We start from the raw sequence: 18,638 nt of genomic DNA, 5'->3' as shown, positions 1-18,638 counted from the left end.
TGAGGCTGTGGTCACACTCCTGTGGGCTCTGCTGGCGCCTATGGCTTCTGGCGTCCACCTCCTCCTGTCACCTTCAGGGATGTGCAGGCTGGGCCTGAAGGCCAAGCAGCCCTCCCTTCTCATCCTTCTATTCTGAGCTACCTGGGAATTGAAAAGGGTGTTGGACGTGAGGGCTCTGCTCATGCAGCTCTGGAGAGCATGGAGTTTTAAAGGGCTGCTCACAGGACATTGGGGACCCCCTTTGCAAGGTTCCTAGGGAGTAGAGCAGCTTTGCAACCACAGTGTGAGAGTCCCCAGGGACCCAGTGGACATCTCAGGCTTTTTCCCACCTGATCGATTGACTGATGGCAGACTTAGCCTCATAGACTGAGAATAAACCCTGAGAATTATCTCAGTGATTAGGAGCTCATAGAGAAAATCCACAAAACCAAGACCTGTATAGTGCATGGCAGTGTGGCTGGCATGCCTCGTATCTGGGCTCTTCTTGGATGCTTTCCTGATGGTGGTGTCATCACCAGCCGATGAACACTACGCTCTGATCTCTGTAATGTTCCCCCTTGGTCCCGACTCTTCCCTCTGGACCCCTCAGGATTGGCCGCCTGCTCTCCCTGTGGGAATACCATGTACACTGAGGTCAGCTGTCACCACACTGTGACAGCACAGTGTATTCTTCTATTATATAAGTGGCCAGCAGTGACCACCACAAAGGTGGTCGTAGCCCTTCCGCCTCCCTCAGCCCCAGCAGCCCCTGCCTAGAGGAAAATCTTCTTCCTGTCTCTCCCCTTCACCTTTCCTCACCTGTCAGGTGTCTGTGACTGACCTCTCTGCACTGCTCAGTCTTCTCAATCCACGTGTCTATGTCCCGCCTAAACTGTCAGTCCCAGAATGGCCCCGGTCAGCTGCATTAATTCAAAAGTAAGGAAGAATGACTGAGCTCCTCCTCTAGGAGGCCTGGGAGATGACAGCCCCTGGAGGGGAGGACCATGGCCATGTCCAGGAGGAGCTGAGCAGCCAGTGTGGATAGATGGGTGTTGTGGACAAGGGCAGCACTCACTGCCCTGGCCCATCAGGAGCTCTTGGGTTGGGAACCAGTGAGAACTGTAAGTTATGAGCAGGGCTACTATGTGCACAGGGACTTGGGCCAGATAGGTGGCCTGGTGGGGAGAGCCACAGGTTGTACAGAAGCCAGGGGCCTGAGCCATTGCTGCCAAGTGAATTGCTAACATTGCCAGCTGGGCAGGTGCCATGCAAACCTGGCCCGTTATCACTCCCAGATGGTCTCTGCGGATGGTGAGGATGCCAAGAGATGCGGGTGCCTCAGGTAAGTGGGTGATAGTTCCCAGCAGCAGTCCTGAAGCCCCTGCCCGGTGCTAGCCCTGATCTGGGGCAGGAGGCGGGAGACAGAGACATGGGGCACTACAGCTAGCACTCAGGGTCACTCATCCCGCACATCCTCTGCATTATATTGAGATTGTTTGAGACTCCTTTGCCTCTGCTATCAGACTAAGCTGCGAGTGCTTTGTCTCCAGCATGCTGACTGCTGTGGCATTCTCCATCCCTGTCTTCCAGGCCAGTATCTGTGCAGGGCCTGGCAGGAGCAAATCTTCTTGATGCATTTATATGCCTGAGCTAAGCCTGAGGGTGTTACTGAATCAAACACCATGCCTTCAAGTCTCACATCTACCTGTTGCTGAGAATGTGAACATATGTGGGAAGAGCAGCTTTGAGATGTAATGAGTTATGGTGAGGTCATGGTGGATTAGGACCAGTGCTAGAGGTGGGGATGAAAAGACAGAGGGAGGAAGGGCCATGGAAAGACAGGAGCATGAATAGGGATGCTGAATCCCACCGTGGGACCTAAAAGCACCCAGGCAATAGCCAGCAGCCACTGGACGCCGGGAGAGTGGCCAGAACAAACCTTCCCTTAGGGCCTGCAGAGAGAACCCGTTGCTGACTTCTGGCTTCCAGAACCATGAGGGAAAGAAGCGCTGTTGCTCCAGACCGTGAGGTGAGAATTTGTTCATGTAGCCCTTGGAGATAACTACAGAGGTAAGGAGGGCCTTAAGACACTCCCTGCAGGGCTGGAGTCACCATGTCCTCCAAGACAGGCTGAGCTATGCAGTGTAACAGCAGTTCCATGTCTCCTTCCTAAACCCTCAAATGTCAGCAAGGTACTTTGCTTACTACAGGTCTGACCATGTGGCCTCACCTCAATACCTTCCTTTCTCTAGCTGACAGAGCGGGAGGAGTGTCTTGCATCAGCAAGCTGATGCTCTGGTCTGTGCCTGTCATAGCACTCATGGGCCATCTTTAGCTATGTGGCTCCACCCAGCCAGCGGCGAGGTAAGAAAGACAGAAAACAAGGGGACCTGGGCATGAGTGATATGCATTAAGGCCAATCCCTTGTCACTGCGGACAAATAGCCACCCTGGCCCTAGGACCTGGTAGCCTCGAGTCACTGTACCACAGCCCTCTCTGTGCCTCAGTTCAGGGAAATAGGCAGGGTTGTAATCAGATGAGTTGGCTTTGAATCTTGGTTCTGCCACTAACTTTGTCTCAGTCTTGAGCACAAAATGGTCTAGCTTTGGCCTGCTAGTATGGGTGAAGAGATGAAGGAAGGAGAAAAGGATGGCTAGATGGCTGATGGCTGGGTGGATGGATGCCTGATTGAGGATGAATGGATGAATGGGGGATGGGTGGGTGGGTGGATGGATGAATGGGTAAATAGGTGGGTGAGTCAGTGAGCGGGTGGGTAGATGGATGGAAGGATAGGTGGGTGGATTGCTAACTGTCTACCAGATGTTTTTATGAAGTAACTAATTTAACCCTGTGCCCCTTCCCATGTTATTGTGGCCTATAATGTACCATCAAAGAAATGGAATTCAAGATGTCCATTCAAGATGTCCCAGAGCCACACTGGAAATAGAAAGTGATAGAGGTGGTTTAAATTCCAGCTTACATGTGATTGGAATGAGGGTTTTGCAGCTGAACTCCCAAAGTCTGCATCTCTGCTCTGTAATTTAGAGCTATGAAATCTCAGGCAGGTGACTTCTTTTCTGGCTTTCGATTTACAGATTTTCCTATCAGCAAATATATCCCTCATAAGAATTTTTTGAGTTTTGTTTGTTTGTTTTGAGACAGAGTTTTGCTATTCCAGGCTGGCATTAACTCACTATGTAGCCCAGGGTGGCCTCAAACTCACAGCAATTCTCCTGCCTCAGACCTCCTGAGTGCTGAGATTAGCGGTATGTGACACCACACTTGGCTGAGCATCTTTTGAGTACTGAATGAAGTGTTTTTGATTATTCTATTTTTCCATGAAGACATTTAACAGGAAAGGAAGAGGGAATTTAGCCACATGGCCATGGAATACTGAGGTTGGCTGAGAAAAGGTCCCATGAATGTACCACGGGGTTGGGATGGGTATTGGGTTGGAGATACATGCCACCTCACACAGTAGCCCAGGCAAGTGGCCCTGTGCAGAGGGCTGGGGAGGCCCTTCTAAGCTGAGATCTGAAGGCTCTCTCAGGGCCTGTGAGTAGAACTGGCCTTTTGTCCCAGCACAGTGGACTGTCAGCAGAGACCCAGCATGACTGTGAACAGGTGGACAACTCAGCTCACATCCTGCCAGGCTGAGCCCCACAGTGGGCTTGATGCCGACTTCCAGGACAGCAAAGGTTGAGCCAACAGTTGGAGGTCAAGTTCTGCAGCAGGAGATGAGGCAAGGTGTGATGCAGGCCAGCCCCAGCTGCCTTTGTCTTATGAGACCCTGCCATGGCTCCATGCAGCGGGAGGCATCTGACTAACCCAAGGAGAGTCTGAAAGGGTGGCTGACCGTAGGGTTCCAGCTCTGTGATGTCTGAAGCAGTTGAGATAGTGGAGATAGGAAAAGCCCAGTGGCTGGCAGGTGCTGTGGGGAGAAGGATGAATAGGTAGAGCCTGGGGATTATCAGGGTTCCGTGTGACACTGTAATGGTGGACCCGTGCCACCTCACATATGTCTCAGCCACAGAGAGTTTGACACCATGAGTCAGCCCTGACACGGGCTGGGGATCTTGGTGACTGATGGTGGAGACGGATTCAGTTTTAACCAGGGTACCCTTGGTGGGGAGTAGTGATAAACGGGGAGGTCAGGGGGCAAAGGAGAAGTCTTTGGACTTTGGGTTTAAGTCTGCTGTGAATCCAAACTCTTTTAAAGAAGAAAATCTATTTTTAAAAAGGCTAAGAATGACTCCTCGGGCCCTCAGCTGAGGACCTCTCTCGGCACCATGAGGCAGACTTTCCAGTGGTTCTTTTGAAATCCTCACTTCCCACCATACAGCTGGTGATACCAAGGATCCAGGAAGGGACAGGGAGCGCTTGACTTCTGACTGCTACCTCAGAGCTTCCTCTGCACATATTCTGGGGCCTCTGAGCTAAGCTGCCAGCCTGACCAGCTGTCCTGAGTGGAGAGAGCTGCTCTAGCCATGGCTAACAGAACTGGAGCTCAGGCACACTGTCCTGACACCTGTGGCCTGGTCTGGCCCACAAAGAAGTTGCTCGCTCTCTGCTTTGTACCCACACTCTGAAAGACCAACAGCCAACATGGGTCAAGGATCTGGGACACAGAGGTGACAGATGCATAGGAGTCTGCCCTCAAGAAGCTCATAGCCTGGAGCTCACTCACCACAGACAAGTATGTGTGCATATGTGTACTGGCCTAAGAATCAGTGATACACTGGAGTCAGTGCTGTGGCCAAGCTGTATGGATGAAGATAGGTAGATGAAGGAGGGAATGGTAGGTGGGATTGTTGGAGTGGACATGGTTACGAAGAAACCTTAGGCCTGATCAGTCAGCTCTACCTTGGAGGAGTGTCAGTCCAGGGCCAAAGAGCAGCTTGTACAAATGTCCCAGAATAGAGGGTGCTTGGCTAGAGAAAATGCTAGAGCTGGCCCTAGAGGTGTTTGTGAGGATCCCAGATGTAAATCTAGGCAGAGGAAGTCATGGATGGTTTGTATTTCCGAAAGATTTTGGCTGTAAAGAGCAAGCACAGGGGGCAAAGGATGAATGCGGGAAGGCTGAGGGGATGTTAGCATGGCAGGGGGCACATGTGACCAGGGTGGTGTGGAGACAGCAGAGATAGGAGTGTGAGCAGACAGGAAGGGGGGACACGGTGCTGGGACTTTGGGGAACCAAGTGTGGGAGGTGAAGACAGACAAGATTTATGGATGTACGTCTGGGGTTACCCTAGATGACCCTGAGACCAGGATCCAGGGCTGCTGCTTTGCTTGGTGGTAGCTCCTGGGTACAGGAGGGTGTGGAGAAGAAGACCAGGGAAATAGTAAACTGGGATCCATAGGATGAGACTGTTGCCTTGGGCGGGTGGGGCTCACTCCTATTTGGGGCTGCATGGTGGGATTCATTATCACTCACCTCAGCATGCTCCAGTTTCAATCTCTAGTCCCAGGCCATCCTGGACCAAGTACAGGTGAAGTGTGACTCAGATGGGGAGGACCAGAGGATAAAGAAGTCTCAAGTACCGAAACAGGCAGGTCAAGAGAAGCAGGAAGTGGAGAATCCCCCGGTGGAGAGAGGTAGCAGGCAACAGAAACTACCCCCATGCTCCCTTAAGTGCGGGGTTTCTGGCTTGAGCCTGGAAGCGAGGGTGTTTGCCGAGGGTGTTTCCCAAGCGAGGGTTGTTGGGAGACAGCAGGGTGGGTCCTGCTAGCCCATGGACCTCAGCTGCCTCCACCCTCTCTATCAACCCTTCCTTAAGCCATGCCAGGGAGGAACTAGTGTAACCACTACCTCTGTTCCAGGCCTTGGCTCTGGTCCCCTCCTATGTGGCTTCCTGATTCTCTTGGAGACCCTGGGGCTTCTAGACATGACCTCATGGGTGGAGGGGCATCCAGGAAAGGTAAGCAGGTCAGGAATTCCATCTAGGACTTGTTCCATGTGAAGGGACATCAGAGGCCAACATGGAGCTGTAGAGAGGACAGCGTTTGGTGAGTTGGGACACCCGGGACAGAGGTATGGACTAGAGGAAGAAGGAACATGGACAGGAACAGCATGCATAGGCCTAGTCTTGCAGAAGGTCTTGACTATGGCCCTCAGAATGTCTCCACCTGGGACAGACTTGTGCTCAAACTCTATTTGTCACTTATAGGAAGTGCACATTTAACCAGGTATCTGGTGTTTCATCTGGTGACCTTGCCAAGAGCCTGAGGGCACATCAGTCAGTGAGGGTAGGACAGGACAAAAGTCCCCTCTCTTCATAGCCAAAGGGACAAGGGGCAGGGGTGGCTGAGGAGGCTGGGGGTGATTGGACAGGCAAAGGAGGCCCTGGTTAGGCCTGTGCTCGCATTCGTGGAGGATGGGCAATCTCTGTGGGACAGGAGGGAGGAGTGCCTTCTCTTCATAAGTGTTTTAGGAACGTCACTCTGGACTTGGTAGAGAGAAAATGAGTGTGCATTTAGAGAGGTGTCAAAAAGGAGCCCCAGGAGTCAGGGAGACTGCCTCATCCTAATAAAGGGACAGGGCGGTAAGGCTCTGTAGGTGGGTGGGGCAGTGCCAAGATATTCATATTCTGAGGCTTTTGTTGGTGACTTAGATGGGGAGGCAGGCAGAGATGGACATAAACATATTCCTGTTTCTCACTAACTTCCAGTGAGGAAGGAGACTTGCCCAAGAGAGTACAAGGGCGTGGGAAAGAGAGCTGCTCCCAAAGCCAGGAGCCTCATCCCTGGCACCCACCTGGCCCTCAGGATGGAGAAGGAAGGGTCCTGCCATGAGTCCACCATCACCCACCCATGCAGACAGCTGCCCTCACCTACCCTCCATCCTGGGGCAGAAAGCAGGTCCTGCAGCTCCAAAACCACCCAGGCAGGTGGCTCCATAATGCTCAGGGGACAATACTGCATTCCAGCAGGCAGGTACCTCAGAGCGACAGCCTCACATTGGGAGATGCATCCTACCCGGTTCTTTGTGTGAGCCAGCATTCTCTGTCTGTCTCCATTCTTTTCATACAAAGACCAAGTATCACAGAAGGCCCTAAGCCACAACGACTCGCCTCCAACTCATTTCGGAGTCCAATTATCTAAATTATTGCTTTGCCCTGGCACAAAAAGAAGAGGCACTATTTTAAAGTCGCTGGGAGATAAGTGCTGGGTTGCCTCCCTGTCAACAATGCATAATAATTTTGATCAGGCGCTCATCACGTTTCATTAGCAGGCACAATGGCAGTGACTGGGGTCCCCAGGGACTTTATTTTTAGCTTGAAAATGACAAAGGAGGAGCCAGAAGGTTTTGCACACTGTGGCAGCCTGGGCTTTTCACTGCTGCCTCCACACGGCCAGCCAAAAATCATGTTTGGCTCCCTTCAAGCTGGGAGATTGTGAGGGGGCAGGACACTGGGCTAGGAGCAGGGCCCCATCTGGGAAGGGCCTTGTCACCCACACGCCCTGGATCCTCCTACAAAATGGTGATAGAATTAATCCAATTCCAATCAAAATAGCATCAGCTTTCTTTGCAGAACTAGAAAAAACAATCCCAAAATTATATGGAACCTGAAGAGACCCAGAATAGCAAAAGCAATCTTGGGCAATAAGAGCAAAGCAGGAGGCATCACAATCCTAGATTTCAAGTTATATTGCAAAGCTACAGTGATAAAAACAGCTCAGCACTGGGACAAAAACAAATATGTACATCAGTGAAACAGAACAGAGGATACGCAAAGGAAACAACCAACAGAGTGATAAGCAAGGAGACAAATTGCTCTTGATTTGCATTTCCCAGGATATGGGTCTGATTGGCTGAGCCAGGGCCATGAGTCCAAGTCTCAGCTTCAGGTGCTGGAAGGTGACACTGTGCTTCTGACTTCTAAGCTGGAAAGGGGCTCAGAGAGGGGCTGGCACAGACAGCCTGAGACCTTGACCGGGGCCTCTATCCCTCTGTGGTATGTGTGTTCCTACTTTGTGATCTGGGCAGCAGGTGTCCTAGGCAACATCTAGCCAGAGTCAGGAAGGCTTTAAGATATGTCAGGAGTTTGTTTAAAATCAGGGGTAGTAGGACACACAGACATGGGATGACTACCATGGAGGAGGAAATCACTTGGCAGAGCCAGGGAAGCAGGATGCCAGACCCTCCATTCAACCACAGGGAAGTCTTGGGCTGGTCAGGGGACAGAGGACCAGGTCAAGTGTGAGCACCAGTGTGCAAAGGGAAGGTGAGGCAGGTACAGACCTATCTGAGTAGTTTTGGTGGGCGCTGGGCTGGCCAGCATCTAATGGTAATATGTGAGGGGTTGGCCTAGGGCAGAAGGCATCTGGTAAAAGGAAATGCTAGCTGTTTGAAGAGTGCACTCTTGAGTGAGTGCCCCTTCTGTAAGGCTGGCAGGCAACTCTTGGAGAGCAACTCTTCTGTGTCTGACATCAAGGTACCATAAAACACACAGAACCCAAATCAGCGATGGTTCAGCCCATAAAACATGCAGAACCCAAATCAGCGATGATTTGGCCCCCTCTGCACCAGCCTGTGTGGCTCATGGGCTGAGTTGTGGACAGAGTGATCAGGCCTGTGCTTCTAACCCCAGGCTTCCTGGGCACTGGGGCAGCCTTGTGAGTTAAGCCCGATGAGCAGGCATGCTCATTCCCATACCCTGAGTTGCCATAGAAGGAGCTGTCAACTATAATGACATTGACTTTGCAAGCACTGGCTGACCCTGTTTTGCTATCGGGGGGGCAGAAGCCTGGCATGAGTTCTGTGGAGAAAAGTGGGAGCTGAGGGGTGAAGGTGCAGGAGAGAGCAGTGCTCAGAGGGCACCTGGAGATCTGTGGTAGGATAGGCACCTTGTTGGGGGTGAGGAGGACCCTGAGGTCTCAGCTCATGTGACCTCACCTGTGGGCACTGGCCAAGAACCCCCTACTCCTGGACAGAGCCCTTGATAAAAACCAGGACTTTGGCCTTCTCAGCCTCTTGGGTGTCAAATGGACTTAGAGCCCCTTGAGGGCTGGCATGGAACTTGAAGTCAAGAATGGGAATCCCCTGGTATGGTGTTCCTTTGGACAGATTCTTCCTTGCCTTGCCTGGTCTCTCAGCCCACCAGGCAAAGCCTACCCTTTCCTTTGTCTCTGCTCCTAGGGATCATTCCACAAGGGAAAAGGAAGATGGTGAGGTGACAGCCCCTGTATGTGGTGCCTATTGACACACCCAATAGGCATACAAACACAAAGTGTTTCCTGGATGAACACTCTGTCCACCGTAGTCACCTCATTATGCCTTACTGGAGGGGAGATTTCCTGAGACTTAGGTCTGAAACAGCTCTCAGAGGTTCTAGTATCTTATCCTGGTGCCTAGTGCAAACCCCCTCCAGTGATTCTCATAATCCCTTCCTTTCCTGCTCCCCAAGCCCCTCCTTTCAGTCTAGGCTGCCTCCATTTAGGGCCCCACAAGATTCCTCTTGAACCTATTCTGTGTGCACTGCAGACTTCACTGTATGCACTGTGCTATGAAGAGGTGGACTTTGAGTTTTCTGGGTGCCACATCAGACCTGCCCCACCCTCTCAAGGAGCACTTCCTAGGCAGCCCCATTGCTGCCAGAAACCCCCAGCACTCTGGTCCTTGGATATCACCCCTGCTTACAGCCTTGTGTAATGGCCCACCTGTCAAGGAGTGATGAGGATTCCTCATTTCCATTCATCTATTGACCTCCACAGCTGTGGCCCCAGAAGTGAGGGAGAAAGGGGGCTCTTCAGGGGCAGCCAGCACTCTACATACTGTTAGTCACCTTATTGCTAGGCCCTATCTGCCCTAGTGCAAACCTGCTGTCAAGTGTAGGTTTCAAGACATGAGAGAGGTTTTATTTTTATTTGGCATCCAGTTTTAATACCACGGAGTCCTCCCTTCATTGCTAACAAATACGCATGTTTCAATGGGTGTGAGGCTACCTGGCTACTAGGCAAAAGTTGCCTTCTCTGTCTCCCTCAGCATGTGGATCCAGGTCTCTCAGACCTTTTCATGTGATCTGCAGCCCCTTAGGTCATAAAGGGGTCCTATTTTCATATGTTTACAGCCCATTCTATCAGGGACAGTATAACAGTGAGGGAAACTCTTACAGACGATGGAGATGCATCAGTATGAAGACCAGGTATGGGCAGAAGCACAGACCATGGGTAGAATCAAAATCTAGGTGAAAACAGAAACCTGTGGCTTTTGCTTGATGGATTTGGGAGGTGTGGACCAGGTGAGACTAACAGGCAGTGGTTGGGGTCAGAGTGGGGTAGACTAGAGGGTTTCTGTGGGCTCTGAGGCCCTGAGCTGAGAGGACTTTGGGGCTGTGAAGTGTCATGGAACAGACATCCTGAATGGAGGCTGTGTCAGCATTGTGCCTTTTGTCTTGCTGCCAGAAGGCACAACAGTATCTTGTGGTTATCACGTGCTATTGCCTGATGATTATGCTAAGCAAGGAGACTATGACTTGTTGAAGCCCACTGGACCCACACATTGGTGCTATGTGTGGATACTGGCTCAGAATATTCTCCTGACTTGCTCAGTGTGGGGATTAAGCCAAGGTCAGTGGGATTTCAGCCCCTCTGTCTCTTCTGCATGTGCTGAGTTAGGATGAGGCACACACGGCTATGAGCATCTCAAGCTCATGGAAGGTGAAGTAGTCAGGGCAACCTCTACCCCACAAGCAGTGTGTGCTCAGGCTCAGCTTAAGGGACTAGTTACTCATATCCAGAACCATTCTGTTTCCTCTCTGTCTGCAGACTATAAAAAGGCATGACCTTGACCTGTGACCTTGAGTGAGTCCTGGAGCTCCCTAGGTCTTGGTACCGTCAGCAAAGAGAGGCATGTGATGCCCCTTCCTGCTTGCCACTGGTGCCTTCATGGGTGCTCTGCTTCTAGTCCTCGCTCAGCCCTTGGAGGGGTCAGGCAGGACTCCTGACATCACCAGCTGAGGAAGGCTGTGGCTCACTGTAGACAGATGTGACAAACACCATCATTGTGATCAGTGCAAGAGCTCTGAGGAGGAGACCCTTGCCATCACTGGCATCTCAGCCTCTCTTCTGTGACAAACAGGAATGGTAGTCCTGCCCTGATGCTGTACTCTGATGGTGATGTAAGATGACAGGAAATGTGACCCTGAAGGTGCTTTGTGGGAGTCACCAGGTGCTCAGCCATAACCTTTAATTCTGCCAGTAGGACCAGGAGAGTGGATAGTGACAACAAGGTGGGCCTGTGGAAAGGAACTCTCAGAACTCAGTTATTCCCCAGAAGTAAATGACAGAGGCACATCGGGACCTACAGGAGAACCTTAGAATCTCTTCCGGTTGGGCACTGCTTCCAGAGAGCCTGGGGCTAAGGGCTGAAGGAGCTGCTGGTGTCCTCAGTGCTTGGCCTCTGGGTGGGACTGGGTAGAAAAGCAGCCCACACCCATCTGAGGACAGCCTGGCAGCCCACAGTGAGCTGATAAGGGTGCACAGGCTTTGCAGGCTCAGGGCTGGAGCTCAAGAAGCTCTGACTTCTTAGCTATGTGACCTTCAGTACATCCTCAACCTCTGGGACAACAGCCCAATAAATTCACAGGCCACATTTCATCAAGTCTCAGACACCACAGATTTTAAAACGCACTTTTTTTAGCTAGTTCTATAAAGAAAGTCAGACTCCCAATGGTATTGTAGACACCCCAATTATAAGGTACACCTGAACTCAGCTGCTTGTACGTGAGCAAATGTGCCCATGGATTGGGGGATGGACACTTAACACACATGCTTCCAAAGCAGTGTCAGCATTTCCCAGAGGGGTTGATGGAAGATGGAGTAAATGAGCCTTGTGTGGTCACAAACACCAGGATAGGAACAGGACTACTGGGCTGGGATCATGGTGGCATAAAGCAGTTCAGGGGAGATAGTGTGAAGTGAAATGGTTCCCTTACAAGGGTATGAGCTCCCCAAACCCTGGGAGTATTCAATTTGGCCTCACTATTGTCCAAACAACTGGCCAGAGTCTGCTCTGGATGCTCTGATGCTCTCCTCCACTGCAAGACTCAGTTCTGTGGAAACCAGTCTGAGCCTAGGGAGGTGGGTTGACCAGATGGCCTGTTAAAGTGCCTTTCAGCTGTGAGCCCAGAGCTGGAGCAGGGAGCTGCCCTTTGACGTCCTTTGTCTCGCCACTGGCTGGTATTTTGGCTTAGTGAATGGGTGACTGATGAAGAAAAGATGCAGGAGCTTCCTGGGAAGTGACTGAGACTGTTGACTGCCCAAGGAAGACAACCACTAATTACCACAGCCAGCTGGCAGCCTCAGGGACATGTTGAAGACAGAGGCAGCAGTGTGAGGGCCCAGGGGAAAGACATTTCTGGAAGGGCACTTGTCCTGGACCCTTCTGGACAAGCTGAGTGGGGTTCCAGGCCATGAGTGGGAAAGCTGAGACCACTTCTCTGGGCATCTGTCAGTGGGTGGGCCTGGGAGAGGATCCATGTGACCACAAACCTGATCCTGCCTGGTCCTTCAGGCGACCTTGGCCCAGACCTGTGTCATCTTGGCTGGGTAAAAGAAGACAGGTTCCCTGCTACTGGAGCTCTAGAGCATCTGGAAGCCATAGCCCTTCAATGTCCCTGTCCTGGCCCACTCAAGCTCACTCCTCCTCCTCTGAGTCAAGAGCACTGGGACCCTGTGTCCAGCCAGGGGCCTGAGTCTGCTCTTCCCCCATGGTGGGCTCCATACTGTGCAGACTCCCACCCCACAAATACAGCAGGTATGTGCTGCCAGCCTTGAGCCAGGTCAGCTTTGAGCCACCAGAATGATTCCTCTGGATCCCAACCATTCCTTCAGCTCCGAGATGCCTGGATACTTCACCTGATATTAGAGGCAGAGGGAGCCGAAAGCTCTGCTTTGCCCTCTTGCCTCCTGCAGGGCTTCCTGGGTGACAGATGGCTGGCCTAATGACAGGGATTTATCCACTCTCGCTCAGTACTGGAAATCAAAGGTGGGGGCAGGGTGGATCCTCCTGGAGGCTCTGGAAGGTCTGTTCCAGGCCTTTTCTCAGATTGAGTGTAAGAGGTAGTGCTTGGCAGTCCTTTGCCTATAGGTATATCACTCGAGGCTCAGACTTGTCCCTGTGAAGTCTTCCTCCATATTTCTGTCCTTTCCCTTTTTCTTAGAAGGATACTAGCCATTAGACTAGGGCCACCCTAGCCAGTATGACCTCATCTTGACCACCACCCATCTGTCCTGTCACACCAGGTGCAGGGACCTGGCCCTCCAGTGCCTCCATCAGCTGTTGTGGCCCAGTTTAGTAGAGACTTGGCTCTGTCCCTCAGGGTGATTATCTTGGGGCTGCCAGGATTTAGGGCCCAGAATTATGTACCAGGAGTTTCCAGAAAACAGAACTAGTGACAATGAGTGTCACTTCTGAGAGCCAACTTCAGGCTGTGTGAGCCACTAGGAGACCTTCTGCCAAGGTGTCTGACAACATGACAACTAGGAGCAGGTAACTGTCCCCTCCTAAGGAAGTTCCAGAAATAGCCACTCAGCTGGCTGGTGTCACAAGGCTGGGATTCTGAGATTTCACGATCTTCACAGCAGGACAGCTCCGTCCTCCTCCCTACCCCCACCCCTCTCCATCTAAGGCTTTGACTACACCACAGTTGTTATCTGGGAGTTGAAGCCTGGATCTTTACAGTTCTTATGCTTCTTTACAGTTATCCTCTTGTCACTTGCCTCCTGTGACCTTCACCTCAGCCAAGATTGTCACCTTCACTTGCAGAGGGCCTGCCCTGGGCAACTTTGTCCTCTCTCCAGGCTCACAAGTATCAGTTGAAGGCTGTCTGTCTCCAGCCTTTCTTTTCTTTCAGCATCCCAAGCTCCTGGGTCACAACCTCCTTGGAGATGCCCAGGTGAGTAGCAATCACACTGACAGTTCTCCTAGTGAGCCTATGACAGCCATGAATCTCTTGTTCCTTAGTTTAGAATTTCCCCAGCCCTGCGTCTATCTCTACTGGTTCCTTGTTTAGGTGAAGGAACCTCCAGCCCAAGTTACTCTCTAAACCATTGGTGAGAAATAGTGGCTTCATAGCTCAGGCAAGATGACGAAGACCACACACATCTGAGAGAGGGGCTGCCTCACTCTAACCAACCTGCTCAGACACTCCTTCCTGGAGCACAGACCCTCTTCCTTAGGCAGCACCGCAGCCAGAGAGAAATAAATAGACATCATGGGTGAAAGAAATCCTGTTTTCTCCTCTCCAGAGGCCATTGTGGAAGTCCCTTTCTGTGTCGTGTGGTGTATGTGTGTGTATATGTGTGTGTACCCTACCATGTTCACCCATGATCTGGTGGTCTTTAGCTCAAGTGCATGAGACCCCAGTGGTCACCCATAGCTTTCTCCATCTTTGTGAACCTCACAGGTGTCCACATTGTGCCACCCTGTCCTACATTTGTTCTTGGCTGGCCCAGTTGAGGGATCCTCAGGGCCCATCTGTAGGGGCTGGTGCTTGCAGCAGCTTGCCTCCTCCATCAGTGAGACAGCTGTGCCCCCTATGCCCTAAGAAGTTCTACCTTTTTTATTTTGCGTGCATGTGACTCCAGGCTTGAGGAAGGAGCCACAAAACTCTTGGGGACCCTGGAGAAGATAGGAGGCCCCAGAAGAGCAGAGCCACATGGAAGAGTCAGAGCTTTGATGGAGCTGGTCAGCCTGGGACTGGTACTCACCTTGCAGGCACACTGGGCAACCTACCTGGCTGTCCTGAGCTCCCCTCTTTATCCTATGTAAATGAGAGCACCAAACTTTTTCCTCTCTTGTCTATTCATTCAAGGTTAGTTTTGAAACACCAGTGACTTAGGCACAGGGCACTGGACCTGGGGACCTAGGGCATGTGGTAGGATCTGCTGCTGTAAGTGCGGATGTGGCTCCCTTCAGCCATGGTGTAGCTAAGGGAGCAAGTGGACAGGGAGAGCTGTGACCGTTACTCTCAGCTACTGTGTCTCAGAGACCAGCCTGCTCTGGAGGAGGCATAGTGGGATGGAGACTGCAGTCGTGACAGTGGCTACCCATAACTGGACATGCTCTGCTCCAGAAGAATTGGCTTATTTAACCTCTTGACAACCCATGGGTGCTCACCACCGTGCAGAGCTCCTCGGCCATCTTTCTCAGCCCCACCCTCCTATAGTAGAGGCACCAGCAGCTGCTCCTTCATCCTGACTGCAGAGAAGAAAATGAACTGGGGGCCCTTAAGACAGGGGGTTTTCTCTGGGAAGGTCCTGCTCCAGCTGGGCTCCTTTTGTTAGCTTGAGCAGGACATGAAGACCTGGGTATGGGTAAGGTTGCCCATACCCATATGCAGTAGTGTGCTTGTACTCTCATACGCATGGATCCACGTGTGGCCATGGCCTATTCATCTTCCTTGTTGTAAGGAGGCTGAGAACTGAGGAGAGGAAATTAAGCAGTGCAGGGAGTGAACACACTGTCTCCGGGTAATTACCCACACCTCATATAACCTAATGAGCCGTTGAGGGTCCCGGATGGAACATTTAGGGGGAGTTATTGAATGTTTCCTCACAGTTTACCCGGTTGTAGGAGATAATTGATTTATGAAATGGGAGAGCATGTGTGCACCTCTCAGCATACATTCTCTCTGCACACTGGTGGGCCGTGTCCCTGGACCATCTGATGACCCAGGGCAAGGAACACACCCAGGCACATGCCCACACATGTGCCCAAATTCCTGCCTCTGGATTTCTCCCATTCAAATCTGCACTTCTTATACCAATTAACCTCGTCCCAGTGAGGTCTGCTGTATCACTTATTTTTATTTAGATTTACTCAAGTTTTCTTTAAATCAAGTTGCTGTGTAAAGATGCCCTACTGCATGTGGGTGCAGAAGGAGAAACAGGACTTCTCAGGGCATGGGGAGCATAGCTACCTCCCTGATGGGGGACAGTAGCCACTGAAGGACCCCCCACCTTGGACAGGGTCAGAGAGCCCCTCAAGTGGGTCAGCCACCAAAAGCAAGTGCAGACTAGGCCTCGTAGGGGTGGACATCTGTGAGGTTCATGAGTCGTAAGTTTGAAGTAATTGCTGTGTTTCTTAATATACATTAAAATAACCATGTCATCAGTCATTGAGCAATGGTGCTGTAACACATTAACCTGTCCCTTGATGTGACCTCCTTGAACAAGAACAGAGTGCAGGGAGGGATGCAGCTTCTGCGGTTTATATTTTGCAGGCTTAGGAGCAGGGACACATGTCAGACCTGGGCTGTGCAGTTCCAGCCTTGAGCCAGGCCCTTCCCACTGGCCAAGTGGAGCCTTTTGCTTCTGTCTTATCCTCGCAGCCCTCTCCCTTAAATCCCACCAAGTCTCTGCAAACCTGAAGCCTTCCCAGAACAGCCATGTGAAGTAGACAGCTCTTGCTCCCAGGTGTCTTGGGGGCTTCATGGAGCTGTCTCTCCATGCAATCCTACATGAAATGACCCCTGGGTGCCAGGACCACCTCTCCCTGCTGTGCTGAATGGCTGGGAAGCACTGTCCCCTTAGCAATTCAGGCATGTTTTAACTGATGGAGGAGATGGGGTTGTGACCCTGGCTGGAATAAGAGGCAAATCTGAAAAGACCATTGATTCCTTGCTGCAGCCCCACCTGGCTCACGCTGAGGCTTGGCACTGCACCTGAGCTATGCAGACAGGGTCTTGGCCTGTAGGAACTGAGACATCCCTGGTATGGCTGGGGAGGAAGGGGAGTGAAGAGAGAGGTGGCCCTTCCCTCCTCTGTCTTGTCCCACATCCTGAGAAGGGCTGAAGGGCCTAAAGAGGCTCTCCCTTCTTAGAGCAGGAGCTAGAGGCTGCAGAGACCTGCAAGAGTTGTTCCATAGCTCCTGCTTTACACAGCACAAATCCCCTGGCTATGACTGGCTTCACTCTGTCTTGTTGCTTCTCCTAGCATGTTTCCTGTCCTGGATGCCATCTCTGGAGACCTGAATGAACCCACGTGGGCAGACTGTCACTTCAGTGCCCTTGCTCCTCAAGAGGCCAGTGCCCTGCTCTGCCTGTCCCCATGCTCCCCAAAAAAACTGGTCTCCCCATTGGCTGCCTCTGAACAATCACCAGCGAATGGCCCTCCTCCCCCAGGGGACTTGAGCTGGCCACCTTTCCGGCACACCGGGGCTGCTGGCTCACGCCTGCGCAGCTGCACTCTCCCGCACCCTGTCTCCGTTCTCGCTAGTCACAGTTGCGCAGTAGCAGTGTTCCTCCTTTTAACTGGCAGATTAAAGGAAGAGAGATTTGCATAGCAATAAAAAGGTAATTAAAATTACCAACACATGAAGAGCCCATTATAGGATTCCCTGTGAAAGACGTCTTCACTGGTCAGGAAAGATACAGTAAGAGGGTGGGGGTGGCGAACCAATTAACCAAGCCTGTTAGCTGTCCATTATCGGCACTGGGTGCTGCAAATATAAATATTAATTGCTGCAGGGCCAAGTTGTTAACAGCCAACTGAACTCATAAATATCCTGCACACAATTAATGGTGACGAAGTGCATCTCATGGTGGGGCTCAGAGAAGCTCCTGGTGAAGACTCCGGACTGGGAACCTGTAAGCCACTGCCACAAATCCGCTCCCCATCCATCCATTTCCAATGTAATCACGCTTCCTGATAAGCATCTGACAGTGTCTTAAGGTCTAAATTATGATGTGTCCATTTATTGGTTTATTAATTATTTACAACCACTTAGAATGAATGTGTGTGCAGATAGATAGGTAGATAGATAAATAGATAGATAGATAGATAGATAGATAGATAAATCTAGTACACCCATCAAGGTATTGTTCAACTGATAATTAAATTAGAGTTCTCTGGGTACTTAATGGCTGGCAGAAATCCCAATTTCCTGTCTGAGGAAGGCAAGTTCTCCTACAGTCACTTTAGCAAATGACACCCCACTGGCACAAATGGGCATGCTGAGACAGGGGCCCAGTGCTTGCTTTTGTTCCTGCAAAGGACTTCCAGGAATCTCAGGAAGAGTGTAGTGACCCACTCTACTGCCCTCTGCATTGGAAAGCAAGGGGGAGATCTCACCTGGCCCTAGTCCCAGGCCACCTTTGGCTCACAGACACTACACTGATCTGGAAGGCCTAGACCAACTGTATGTGGGAGATGTGAAGTCAGATGCTCTCTTGTCCTTCCTGTCTAAGCCCCGCATGCCAGCCAGAGGTGACCGTGTTCCTACACTCTACCTGGAGGCCTATGGTTTGGGGCCCATGAATCCATTGTGTGTTCACGCAGCCTAGGCTGTGAACACCCGGATGTATGGTCTTGGAAGGACCTGGGCTAACCCTGCTTCTGTCATACATTCCTGCACTCCTGCCTTCAGTCGCCCTCAGGGAGTCAGGCATTCCTGAAGGCTACTTTGTGTGTTGTGTGGACTGGACTTAGCACCTGAGACTAATTTCTAGGGGCTGGTTGGCAAAGGCTGGGGTGACCTACATCACCATTCTCTGCCACTCCTACCCCTCTCTTGTCCTTTTTCTTTCTCTCAACAAGTGTTTTGGAGTAAGGCTGTTTTTAGATGAATGAACAAGATGGAGCATCTTTGCTCTCAGGGAGCTAGCATCCTGTGTGTGAAACAAGCAGTAATAATTTGTCAAGTTCTGACAAGTGCT

The 18,638-nt window shown here is 51.4% G+C and overlaps 1 protein-coding gene and 1 long non-coding RNA gene across 2 annotated transcripts in view; both read left to right on the top strand.

Annotated features, from left to right (window-relative positions):
• Positions 1–18,638, top strand: part of Tsnare1 (t-SNARE domain containing 1) — a 460,462-nt gene that overhangs the window by 326,338 nt on the left and 115,486 nt on the right. The window lies entirely within an intron of this gene.
• On the top strand, positions 952–17,248 carry LOC102017423. The gene is made up of 4 exons (XR_262763.1): positions 952–1,321; positions 1,929–2,008; positions 13,683–13,877; positions 16,918–17,248. It is a non-coding gene; the product is annotated as an uncharacterized LOC102017423 (long non-coding RNA).

This window comes from Chinchilla lanigera, unplaced genomic scaffold (genome assembly GCF_000276665.1).
Source record: "Chinchilla lanigera isolate Chin_1 unplaced genomic scaffold, ChiLan1.0 scaffold00053, whole genome shotgun sequence".
NCBI classification, from domain to species: Eukaryota; Metazoa; Chordata; class Mammalia; order Rodentia; family Chinchillidae; genus Chinchilla; species Chinchilla lanigera.
The sequence above is the reverse complement of the archived record's forward strand: the minus strand, read 5'-3'. Positions and strand labels throughout refer to the sequence as shown.